The 13868-nt window shown below is 38.4% G+C and overlaps 1 protein-coding gene across 2 annotated transcripts in view; it reads right to left on the bottom strand.

Moving 5' to 3' along the window:
- The window catches only part of LOC120525449 (homeobox and leucine zipper protein Homez-like), a 47120-nt gene extending 34236 nt beyond the window's left edge, over window positions 1–12884 (bottom strand). For both annotated transcript variants that reach the window (XM_039747757.1, XM_039747766.1), the window contains exon 1: window positions 12702–12884. The gene's annotated coding sequence lies outside the window, so the exon portion shown is untranslated. The remainder of the gene's footprint in view (window positions 1–12701) is intronic.
- Window positions 12885–13868: the final 984 nt, after the last annotated feature.

The raw sequence follows: 13868 nt of genomic DNA, 5'->3' as shown, positions 1-13868 counted from the left end.
GGCGCCCTGCCCGGGGTTTGTTTCCTGCCTTGTGCCATGTATTGGCTGGGACTGGCTCCAGCAGACCCCCCGTGATCCTGTAGTTAGGATATACAGTGCATCCGGAAAGTATTCACAGAGCATCACTTTTTCCACATTTTATGTTACAGCCTTATTCCAAAATGGATTAAATTTATTTTTTTCCTCAGAACTCTACACACAACACCCCATAATGACAACGTGAAAAAAGTTTACTTGAGGTTTTTGCAAATTTATTAAAAATACAAAAAATTGATAAAGCGCATGTACGTAAGTATTCAAAGTCTTTGCCATGAAGCTCAAAATTGAGCTCAGGTGCATCCTGTTTCCCCTGATCATCCTTGAGATGTTTCTGCAGCTTAATTGGAGTCCACCTGTGGTAAATTCAGTTGACTGGACATGATTTGGAAAGGCACACACCTGTCTATATAAGGTCCCACAGTTAACAGTTCATGTCAGAGCACAAACCAAGCATGAAGTCAAAGGAATTGTCTGTAGACCTCCAAGACAGGATTGTCTCGAGGCACCAATATGGGGAGGGTTACAGAAAGATTTCTGCTGCTTTGAAGGTCCCAATGAGCACAGTGGCCTCCATCATCCGTAAGTGGAAGAAGTTCAAAACCAGGACTCTTCCTAGAGCTGGCCGGCCATCTAAACTGAGCGATTGGGGGAGAAGGGCCTTAGTCAGGGAGGTGACCAAGAACCCAATGGTCACTCTGTCAGAGCTCCAAAATTCTCTGTTCTGATGAGACAAAGATTGAACTCTTTAGTGTGAATGCCAGGCGTCACGTTTGGAGGAAACCAGGCACCGCTCATCACCAGGCCAATACCATCCCTACAGTGAAGCATGGTGGTGGCAGCATCATGCTGTGGGGATGTTTTTTAGCGGCAGGAACTGGGAGACTAGTCAGGATAAAGGGAAAGATGACTGCAGCAATGTACAGAGACATTCTGGATGAAAACCTGCTCCAGAGCGCTCTTGACCTCAGACTGGGGTGACGGTTCATCTTTTAGCAGGACAACGACCCTAAGCACACAGCCAAGATATCAAAGGAGTGGCTTCAGGACAAATCTGTGAATGTCCTTGAGTGGCCCAGCCAGAGCCCAGACTTGAATCCGATTGAACATCTCTGGAGAGATCTTAAAATGGCTGTGCACCGACGCTTCCCATCCAACCTGATGGAGCTTGAGAGGTGCTGCAAAGAGGAATGGGCTTAAACTGGCCAAAGATAGGTGTGCCAAGCTTGTGGCATCATATTCAAAAAGACTTGAGGCTGTAATTGCTGCCAAAGGTGCATCGACAAAGTATTGAGCAAAGGCTGTGAATACTTATGTACATGTGATTTCTCAGTTTTTTTATTTTTAATAAATTTGCAAAAACCTCAAGTAAAAGTTTTTCTCATTGTCATTATGGGGTGCTGTGTGTAGAATTCTGAGGAAAAAAATGAATTTAATCAATGTTGGAATAAGGCTGTAACATAACAAAATGTGGAAAAAGTGATGTGCTGTGAATACTTTCCGGATACACTGTAGCTGGTTGGATAATGGATGGATGGAAGTACTTGGAATTAAAGACAGTAAGAAAAATATAAATCCTGCATTTTTTACTTGTAAATAAAAATACCAATTGAAATGGTTTACCAAGAATTACAAACATCAATTTCTTCCTCTCGTCTGAACAACCATCTCATGATAAAAGCCTCAAGAAAGTGACATATGGCAAAATTCAAAAGCCCTCATTAATCCAGAGGCATCATCCCTGCTTCACAGTTGTAAAATCAACTACAACCAGAATTTCTGACCTCATCTGCATTAATGCACTATAACACAATGATCTGTTGAGCTCAAACAAATAAAAAGTTATCATAAAGCCCACAACCAATATTTTGTTTACAAAAAATTATTTCAAGTCAAATTCAGGACCGTGGGGGTCCAGAGTCTATATTGAAAGTATTTAGAAAAGATTAGCTGAGTTGGAAGTATGACATTGCTAAAAGTAATCTTCCGTTTAAGTCAATGCTTAAAAAATTTTGTTGGAAGATGCCACAATAATTTGGGAAATATTGAAGTTATCCATCAGAAGGATGACTCTTTAAACAAAGATGTTTGCTAGTCCTTTTACAGAAACCGTCCAAGCTGGGGTCTGTCATCAAGATTGCTGTTACCACAGCAACCTGGTCAGCTGTCTGATGGGGGAGGTGGAAAAAATGAAGGGATAGGGGACAAGGCAGCAAACGCAGCAGACCAAAAACAAAAAGCATGGAAAGGGAACAGGAAGAAGAGAGAGACAGTGCCATGGTGAGGCCTACCATGCAAGGACAAAAACATCTACTTCACCCAAAAATGAATGCTTAAAGATATCTAAGACACCTTTTATTCCAATCACAACAAGATACATCACAAAGGAATGTGTGTATACCAGTAGCAAAATAAACAGTGCTTTCTGTGTAAAAAAATATAAATGTCACAAAGATTAAAACATTATCGGAATGATTTGCAACAAACACATGAATGCTCCCGGCTATTAAAATTTTAAATGCAACATACTTTTAAAATGTAACCTTTACAAGGACAACTAAAAATCAGAATTCGTCTCAGAATGCATTCCTTTCAAGCCAACCATCAATTTTCTGCACTTATTTATGTAGTTAGGTTAACTATATCTGAACACAACAGGTGCCAGGCAGATACTAACCCATCAAAAAAGACAACTTCATTACATAAACTGAGCAGACACCGAGATGAAATTCAAATTAGCAACTCTGAGGCTAGGGATCTGCACTGGCAATCAGAAGGTTGCCGGTTTGAAATCCTGTAAATGCCAAAAGGGACTCTGCTCTGTTGGGCCTTTGAGCAAGGCCCTTAACCTGCAATTGCTGAGCGCTTTGAGTAGTGAGAAAAAGTACTATAAGAATGCAAAGTATTATTATTATTATTATAAAAGAATGGGCAAAGACCTGAAGTCCTTGAGATTGTTGCCTTAGACCACTCGGCCATTGTGATCTTGCCACCAAGAGTCATTTTTTGATATCCTTATTACTCTTATGAATCTATGTTATATGTTTTTTAAAAATAAATGTTAATATTAATTCTTATGTATGAATTCTCATGAATACCCTTTAAAATTTGGACTACAAAAACGTACTTTTTGGATCACATGATCAATTTTTATTTTATAAAGCATTTTTACTGCAAATTCCACTAGGTGTTGATTCCATAACCATCTTTGTATTTTCCATTCATGCACACACCAAGATTCAAATTATTTCCATTAAACTGATGATGATAATGAAATGCAAAGAACAGTATAATTAGTGCTCAGTGAATTTTACATGTGTTTACTCACAGAAATCAGATTTCTAAAATGGTCTCTGTGCAACCAGGTTAACAGAGGTAGAGGTCTCTGCTAATAACCCAATTTTTATGTGACCATGTACACCTTCATCCAGATTATAGTTTCAGATTTTGTGGCTGCACATGCCTGTTGCACTCTGTCAGCTTTCTCTTTCTTTCAGAAGCCAAGAGTAGAAGCATCCACTTAAACTTCAAGAGGCAAAGCTTCAGACAGTTGTATTATTCCTCCTCCTGGCTGAAATAATCTGTCTCAATATTTAAGAAATTGCTGCATTTATATTGATGACCTAGTGCTCATATCAGCAACATAGTCTCGAGAGCAGTAGAGCAACATGTTAAAAGTAACACGCACTACATATTCCGATTACCTTCTAAAGTAGTGTAATTGTGTGACCAATGAAGATGTCTATTTTTTTTTTGCACAGTTTAATGAGTGTTTTGACAAATGAGAACTCAAGAAGATTACTTGCCCATGTGAATGCAGATTTTTAAAAAAGCAGGTTTCTGCCTAAACTGTGTAATTTGTATTAAACTGATTATGTGTGTGCAAGTAAACACACTTTATAATATTTCTACCGTTTTTTTTCATTAAGTGCTTATATTAATAAAATTATTTAAATACTAAATTAAAAGTAGTACTAAGCCACTGTAGTCAATAAAACATTTTGTTCAATTTATTGGCAAAGGACATTAAACATTGTAAATTGCTTGGATGTTCTGACATGGTAGAATGAAATCAGAAGCAAGCCACCAAATGAAATAATATAATCAATAAAATGTAAAATAGAAAAATAAATTATTAAATGTTACAACCACTATGATCATCTAGCTAGGAACCAACTTTGAAAGGTCTAGGTCAGATTTATAGAACTCTGTATGTGTGTGTGTGTATATATATATATGTAAGTACATGCACAAAAGGTCCCGAAAGAGAAAACTTTGAAAAGAAAAAACTGTAAAATAACCATTGCACCATCAGCCAAAAAGTAAACACTCTATTCATAAGTGGACAATTTGAGATCACTTATATCAATGAGTAATGCCAAATTTTGGGGCTAATGACTACCAGGTCTGCACATGGAGAAAATGTGGCAATGGAACAATCCAAATGTTATCAAATTCAACAGCAACAGGTACAGTATTGTAGGATATCCTGTCTGCCTTTGTGTATATTTAAGAAGTAGTTCTGCCTCAATTCACTGTCTACATGACACAATGCTAGTATTGGATCAGTACTAAAACTTCGACTGTGATACCATTACCAGCTTCTGGATCTTGGTGCTGATACTGAAAACGTTTGAAAGCAAATACACAGGTAACTCCAAACCAAACTGACTCCAGCCTCCCTGCTGTGCAGCACAATTGATTGCCTCCCTACAATAAACAGCACTTCCCTCTTGACAGCATAAAGTTAGTGTCTTAAGTATGTTTTCCACATCTACTCTTAACATACTGACACTCCTCATGTGTCACCTGTTCTTCATGCCCATGTTCATCCAAATTATATCACTCGTTCTGGGCACAAATAATTTTTTTTCAATTGCAAAGCATTTTGAAACTACCAAATGATCTTAATGTTTTAAGACCTTAAAAAAAGTAAAGGCCTAATAAGCAGATGGACAGGAAAGGGCTTTGTTTTTACTACTAACTCCTTTAAAAGCAGTTATAACTTGTAGCCTTTATTAGCCATTATTTATAAGCTACCGCATTAAAAACACATCTAAATCAACCAAAACACTCTTGTAAACCACCCCAACCTCTGGTATAACCATTTACCATCAGTAATTTTTTGATAGTTATTAGAATAAATAAAATGCATACCAGCAAACACCAACTAACACCCAGTGACACTTTTCTGCAGCTATTACATTTTTAGAAAGGTTAAGATGAAACTGACTAGATATTCCCAAATCCATATTTTAAACTCCTGTGTGCACAACAAAATAACATACAAGTGAACTGAAGTTGTCTCTCAAGTCTGCCTTGAATATTACGATGGTGGTGATATCCCTCTATTATTAAAAAAAAAAAACTTGTGATGAGATCTTTTGAAGAGAGACACTATCATCCAGCGACACAGGCAAGTCACGTCATACTTACAACCTTTGGAAGCAAGTCCTGTGATACACATGCAGAGCAGGTTAGAGATAATGGAAGTAGGAAAATTCTAAAGTCTCAAGAAAATGAGAGTAAAGATCAAAATAGTGCAAACAACTGGAAAATATTACTTGGTGAAATAACAGAACAACAAAAAGAGATTGAATAGTGTTTAAGGATGTCTGAGGTCGTGTCTTTAAAATGTTCGAAGCGCAGTACGAAATGCAGATCACGCGGCGCGGGAGCAGCAGCAAGTCAGCAGCTGATCGATCAAAGAGGAGGTTAAAAAAAAGGAATGCGTTTCCCCTTGTATCACCATTTAAAAGGGGTTTTGGAGGAGCAGCCGCATCTCCTTGGGGTGCGTCCACTCCCCCTCTTCACAACAGCGTGCAGCCATACAGTAAAGATCACATTAGCGCAAACGTAAAATATTACTCTGTTAAATAATGGAACAGCAAAAAGAGATTGAATAGTGTTTGAAGATGTCTGAGGTAGCGACTTTAAAATGTTTGAAGCACTGCACGAAATGCAGACAGCAGCTGATCGAGCAAAGAGGAGGTTAAAAAAAAGGAATTTGTTTCCCCTTGTATCACCATTTAAAAGGGGTTTTGGAGCAGCAGCCACGTCTCCTTGGGGTGCGTTCAGCCCCCCTCTTCACAACAGTGCATAGCGCTTGGCGGGGGGTTTGTGAGAGAGGTGTTGGCAAGCAAAGCATGAGACCCCCCAATCCCCCCCCGGGTTTATTTAATAATGTCCTGACATCAGTGGAAGACACAAAACTACTGGAAAATTGATTTTCTCACAGTCAAAACACAGATGGTCATAGACTGAGAAATAATTCCCATGAGTACACTTTTTGAATGCCAGCAGCATGTACGATACTGTCTGAGCCACAAGTTTGATTCACCCATGACTGTATAAGTACAACATCACCATACTCTTAAGACTGTAAACACAAATGAGACAACACATCTGACAAAGTGGTGACACATCAATAATCTGCCTCTGAATATCTCTCTATATATAAAAAAAAACCTGGAATGGAAAAGCAAGGCGACGATACGTGATCTTCTCAGTAGTTCTCGAAAGACATTTTAAAGACCCGCAAGACAAAAAAGACTGGCCACGGAACGTCTCGTGGAAACCATAAACAAGAGATTGTCCCAGGGCAGTCTTGCGGAGACGTGGAACATAAGATTCTTGCAAGACACGCCCTTCTAATCAAATAAGAGCAAGGACAGCCAGCAAAACATTCAGTCATGTAAAGTCACGTGGCACACACAGATCCTGTGCTCTCAGCAAAGAAGAAAGAGCAGCACGGATAAAAGAGACCCAAGGTGCAATACACTTGCAGAGAAAGGTACAGAATATGAAAGCAGTAACAGTCGAAAGAATTGTAGCGTCCCAGCCAAGCTGAAGCCTTTTTTGTTTTAACTGACTGTTAGGTCCGATCAAGGGAGGGCATGAGTGCAACACGGAAGACTGATAGCTAGGTGCTGATTGATGTGATAAGGGGGAGGCGAGGTCCATGGGAGGAGAAGTTGGAGAAAGTGCTAGAAAGTTGTGTTTGGGGTTACACAGTCGCCGATTGTTAAAGTAGAACTTTTGTGACACTTTATTATGTCAGTCACTACAGTATCAAAAAAAAAAAAGATAGCACAGATTGCATTATTGCAAAACAAACGGAAATTAGTTTAAGTCAGAGAATTTCAAAAATGGGGTTTAACTCACATGCATTTATTGGTTACTTTGCAAAAAAAATTATTAAATACTGATGTGTATCGTTTAGTTTGTGCTGAAATTTCAAACAGAGAAACCTATCCTAAATTATGGTACAAAGTCATTAAACACAAGTCTCACAGACCTTATTTAAAAGATTCAGCATATTAGGACATAAAAGATTCCAAATATTGTTTTTACAGAAGTTCTGAAATAAAAGTGAACCTAATGAAATAGCAACAATTCAAAGAAAACAAAATCTTACAAGTGTGTATCCGGAAAACCAAACACGGGGGTTGGCGAATGAAGCGAGCAAACTAGTCTGCTAAAAGAACCACTGTGAAATTTCACAAAGAAAGAGTCTCATTGATGGAACATCAATGGGACCTTCAGCTGCTCAAGAGAACTTGTTTAGAGGTGAAACATGAACCATTAAACAAATTGTAAGTAAAAACACCTATTTTTTTTTTAACTGCACTAAACACAAGCATAGTCCAAACACTGGAGTATGAAATACAAAGTTAAATTCCAACTTGCTTATTGACTGTTCTCACTAACAGACTGGACAACTCACCTGTATTTAATAAAATGCTTTGTAGTGGTGGTCAAGGTGAAAGGCACTCTATAAATTAAAGACCCAGTTGTTTGAATGGCCGGGCTGTTTGATAGATGGAACAGTCAAACAGCCTACCTACCTCCACACACAGCAGCAGCAGAATTTACTTGCAGAGTTACCTCATCACAAAGCTCTTACTAAATTCAACATCAGTGATGACATCAGGAAAGTAAGCCTCTTTGGGGTGAAAAAAAAAAAAAAAGTAATGATCAGCTGTTATCTTCAATACTTTATTGGTGCCGGCCTCTCTGAGATTACAAAGGGCACATTGTGAATTTTAGTGCAAAAATAGTGTGGTCAAACAAAGTTGAGCAACACCCTGATTATTTGGCTGATACAGTGATAGTATCTAACCAACTCTTAAATATAATAATTTGACTTTTTTTCTTCCTTTTTAATGAAACTTTAGAAAAGAAAAATTGTTACGAGAACGGGTCGAAAAGCGCAAAAGAGCTCATCAATCCATCCATTTTCCAACCCGCTGAATCCGAACACAGGGTCACGGGGGTCTGAGCTCATCAATCCTATTCACATATTTTCTCCACATTAACTTATTTGATTTGTCTGTGGTTCTCTGTGTAAAGAAAAACTTCATAATATTTGTGCGAAATTTACCCTTAGCAAGTTTTTAACGGTGTCCTGATGTTCTTGACGAACTTATTTTAAAGTAACAGTCTTGATCCACTGTAGTAATTCCTTCCAGAGTTCTTTTAACACATTCAGGTTTATATTTGAGATGGGATTTGTTGCTTGTTGTAATATAAGAATTTACTGATTTATTGAGTTTCTCTAAAAAGCCAACATTTCCTCCAGAGACAAAAAATATTCTATCTTAAGGCATAACATAAGCTACCACAGCTGTGCCGATGACACACAACTATATTTATCAATAGCACCTGATGACCTTGATTCTCTTGGGTCACTGACCCAATGTCTACCTTGTGTTTCTGAATGGGTGAGCAGTAAGTTTCTCAAACTAAATAAGGAGAAAACAGAAATCTTAGTAATTGGCAAAAAATGGATATAGTGAGGGTAATAGAAATAAACTTGATCCATTAGGCTTAAATGTCAAGACAGAGGTAAATAATTTAGGGGTAATTACTGACTCTGACCTGAATTTTAAATCACATATTAATCAGACTACCAGGACAGCATTTTTTTTACTTAAATATAGCAAAAGTTAGATCTCTTATAACTTGACATTAGTTCACACTTTTGTTTTTAGTCAATTAGATTACTGTAACACACTCTCTCTCAGGACTACCCAAAAAAAAGACATCAATCAGTTGCAACTAGTGCAGAATGCAGCTGCCAGAATCTTAACTAGGAAAAGAAAATCTGTGCACATCTCTCCAGTTTTGATGTCACTAAATTAGTTATCCATGCAATTAATAAATTACTTTAAAATGCTTTTAGTTTACAATGCTTTAAATAATCTCACTCCATCCTATATTTTGTAATGCCTTTCACCTTACACTCCAAATCATAACCTTAGATTTTCAAATGAGTGTCATCTTATAATTCCAAGAGCTAAACTTAAAAAGAAGTGATGAGGCAGCCTTCTGCTGTTATGCACCTAAAATCTGGAATAGCTTACGGACAAAAATTTGCCAGACTCATACAGAGGAGGGAGCACTTTCAACACTAGAACCTCTGAAGCCTACGAAAAAAAATTGTAATCGCGGGCCACCTTATATTCCTTCGCACCTATCCATTAGTATCTTTTGTTTTGCAAATGTGTCAATCAGCACAAGCAGCCTGCTATCTCATCACCCACTGAAATGAAGTGTCTACAGCTGCAGGTGGAAGCTACCGTTATACTTTACATAACTGATAATTTCCTATGGTATTGCACATGTACTTTGTCAGCATGCATATGTCGATCAAACACAGGAAGCTGTGCAGTTTACTTGTGACTTTACGCTGTAGGAAGTAAATAAATACAGGTAAACACAATTCAATATGGTGTTTATATAAGTAACAAATGTTTTTAATATAAAGACCATCAAAAAACAATCACAAACAGAACTTTGCACAATACCTTGGAGAGCTGTTGAAGGACATGTATGTGGCAGATTCAATGGCAGGATGATGCCCAACCTGTTGCTGCATGCAAACAGTGCCATCTTTTGCCTTTACGCCTGGTGAGGCTGCATTGTTCTTATGTGTAACTGGGCATTTCTTGTGGGGAGGGCTTCAGTTCTCTTTCTCCAATGTAAAACCCTCATCCGAGTTCATCTCTGTTATAGCATGTCTTTATTTGAAAATAGCAGTATCAGATTGGTAGGGGACCGTGAATGTGACTTGATAGGATAAAACTGAATTTAAAAAAAATTGCTAACCGTTATAAGTACTATAAATTTACACCGGTTATTACTGATTCTGATCAAATGTGTATTTTTACTCTATAATAGCAACAATAATAGTAGCTCACTACCCAAAAGGGTAAATCTAGGAAGAGGCCGGAACCAAACGTGCAACCTTTTGTGAAAGTGTTTACTTAATATTTGGACTTCAGGCTTCACACATTATGCATTTCATGTAAAATTTTGTCATTAGTACTATAACATGAAAAACGTTTCTGTTTTAGCTATGTGTTTAACATTTCTTGCCTCGCACTGCCTGACATTCTACGTTTACCTAGATCGTTGTGAACATGGAACACACATGAAATGCATGAGTTCCAAATGATATATTATTTACCCAATACAACCCCAGACACCTCACACCCAAATAAACAGACTTGAGCTGGAAGAACTTCCTGTCCAACTTGAGCTGCAGCAGCAGGGGGGAGGGTGATGTTCAGCAGGCTTCTTGTTGCTTGTGCTGATCGACACATTTACAAAACAAAAGATGCTAATGGAGAGGTGCAAAGGAATTTATGGTGGCCCGGGACTATGACTTTTCTCATGGGCTCCAGGGAGCAAGTGTTAAAAACTGCGAAAAACCCATTATTTTAGCATGGGTTTCTTACAGCTTCATTGTAGTGTAACCATGATATTCTGCATATGAATGTATCATTTTTGTCATGACTCCACAGTTTATACTAAACCCTAATTTCTCTGCTGATCTTTATCTGGTTTTGTGTGGTGGCGATCAGCCACTTTGAGCTACATCATTTGTATGAAAATGTGCTATATAAAAAAATTGTTATTATCTAATTATCAAGCTTGCTGTTTATATTCCCATCTAGATAAGGATAGTTTCCCATCACGGATTAACAAAGTGTATATACAACACCCTGAAATCCCACTTTGTTTTTGGTAATGAGAACAAGCAAGAACAACAAGAAGCCAAATTGGCTGTCAACTTTTACAAAGCACCTCTCACAACCAACTCCATATTAAAGTACTGTATCTTACTAAGCAAAAAGAATGGAATGAAAAGCCACAAGAGATTCAAGATCAACTTTAATAAATACTAGAATACGTAGGGCTATGAACAAATTAATAAAACAAAAACACAAGGAAATGATGAGACCATGTTAGGTATGCAAATAATCTTACATAACTTCTAAACATAACATTTGATTAATACTGTATTGAGCATCGCTTCTTGCAACGTGCAATCCCTCTAATAAAATCACAACTTGTGCGGCACGCTGAGAAAGGTCTACCTTAAAGGATAAGAACAAGCTAACTTAAAAAAAAAAAATATTGCGTACTGTATAAATATCCTACAGTTAAATTGTTGAAAACCAAGAGACTCCTAAAAATGTGCCTAAACGAACGAACTGTCCAGTTCATTTCGCATGTCTAAGTGAAACTTTATAAAGGAGCTGAACTTACTTGTTTAACGGCGATGAAATGTTTCTGATCACAACCGTACTCTGTGGAACTCCCTTTAAAGACTGACTCATTTCCAAAGAGGGTCTAATAATGTAGGCAAATTATGCAATAATATGAAGAGAACACATCACCCTGACAAAGGGTGCTGGACTTGTCCTCTAAACAATGCAATCCCTCGCTGTCTTTCACATCCATTGTAACTGTCGATACGGATTCCTTCGAACTCTAGAGTTTAAACATAACGCGTACAGACTGGTCTCCCCCAAGTACATATCGTTCCAAAACATACGACTTCGTTGGAGTGTGTCGTCACTTAAAACACAAATTCAACTAAAACTAAAAAGCAGTGGGTTAAAACCATCTGTGTATTGACGTCTTGCACAAGCCAAATGTCGAAATGCCTGTCAGTGTAGAACTACTGGGATTTTGGCTTTTGTATGCCGTAATTCCAACCCTTTTTGTCCTATTTAATGCAATTACTTAGTTCTCTCTTCACGTTATATTCAAAAATATGTGCTTATAAAGTTTGGAGGCCAGAAACAAACGCGTGGAAACAAAACTGTTGTGACTCCGCGGCCTGACAGCGACCTCCAGGGAAGCGCGCAGACACCCAGAACAAGCGGGGCGGCGCGCAGGACGTCCCGGAAAGACTCGACAACGAAACCAACGGTTCCGTGTTATCGTTGGCGTCTGACGCGAATAAAATGTTAGTGTCGAAGCAACTCGGGAAGCGGTACAACCGCTGATCCACTGTCGAGCCGTGCGGGTTAAATCGCCAGTTGCAGCAGCCATGTTTTAAATACAGCGCTCCCTGGCCGCCCTCGAGCTAGAAATCCTACAAAATACTTGAATAAGCAATAAAAGGGACAAACTCCCGTTTTTCAGACAATGGAACTTGCTCCAGTTGAAAACACTTCAAATCATGACTACATTTACAAAGGCAAACGACTGGGCCATAAGAAATGAAATCCGAAAAAGGAAGACAAAATAATACAAATCGGAATCCTTTCCCATCCCCCGCACAAATAAGCTCAGTTGCGCGACTTTTTTAATCCTAATCCGCGCACTTCCCTGTCTGCGCAGATACAAATCGAAAAAAGTAAACTCACTTCAAAGCAAGTAAAGGCCTCCTGGGTTCCAAGAATCAGCGAATCTTGACTGTTGGATTCAACAAGCTTTTCCTTTGTGTCGCAAGCTTGAGGACGATCCTGCGTGCTAGGAAATGACTCGGTTTTGGAAATCGTGGGAAGGGAACACAGAAGGAAGCGGACCCAGGGGAGGGGGCGTGACCATACACTACGATGGGTGGTTCCGTCGAAGGAGGCGTGTGTCAATAATCTACGTTAGGGGCGTGGACAACATTACCATTGGCTCAAAGCCACTCTGGGCGTGGAAAAAATACAATGAGCAGACGCGATGCAGGAGCCATGTTCCGGGGCTGGGGCCGGATGTTATCATTTTCTATGACTTTGACTAGTAGAGAATTTAGTATAGTTAGTCCAAATTTCACTGTCTATATGTATTCAATATTCTTTATAAACATCTTTAAAACAGCCTTTTTTGTCATGTATTAAAAACAGGCTAAAATTAGACATTGTGTCTAATCAAGCAGATTTGCGGTTACAACTGTAAGCGCTGCAAATATAAAATAGTAACAATAATATTGTTAAATTTATACAAATAAAATCCTTTTGTATGCTCTTGCGTTTAAAATCGAAACTGTGCGGAGTTACTACTCTAGCAAGAGTGTCTGGGAAATGAAGTTTTTAACTAGTTAAGGAAGGCGCATGGGTAATTACCTGTGACGTTGTACTTCATGGCTGTTTCGTCATAGACCTACATGTCTGGACTCTGAATAAAAATACTACCCTTTGAAAGTTCTTTGTGTTGTTAGTTACATTATTTACACGCTATTATTTGTTTATTTTGTATTGAAGCAGTACAGTAAAGGTAAATTTTCTGGAATTTAAGGAATGGTATATAGTAAATATTTATAGCGGATATTTAAAGACAGTGATACTCCAGGCTGCATGTAGTTAGGTTTTTCATCCTGCCCGGGGTACAAAGGCCCCAAAATAAAACAAAAATTATGAATATTTTTTCTGTTGTTAAAAGAAATATTAATGCCGTTAAACTGTTCTATACAATCTTGTTTATCCCATGAGATAACTTGTCCACCGCCAGTAGCAAGAGCGCAGTCCTTCCCGAGCTTATTTGTCTCCGGTGTGGCTGCTGAAACAGCGTTTGCGGTGACAGGACAACGCAATATGGGCTGC

This window comes from Polypterus senegalus, chromosome 1, assembly GCF_016835505.1.
Source record: "Polypterus senegalus isolate Bchr_013 chromosome 1, ASM1683550v1, whole genome shotgun sequence".
Classification (NCBI taxonomy): Eukaryota; Metazoa; Chordata; class Cladistia; order Polypteriformes; family Polypteridae; genus Polypterus; species Polypterus senegalus.
Note: the sequence above shows the minus strand (reverse complement) of the source record. Positions and strands in the feature narration are given on the sequence as shown.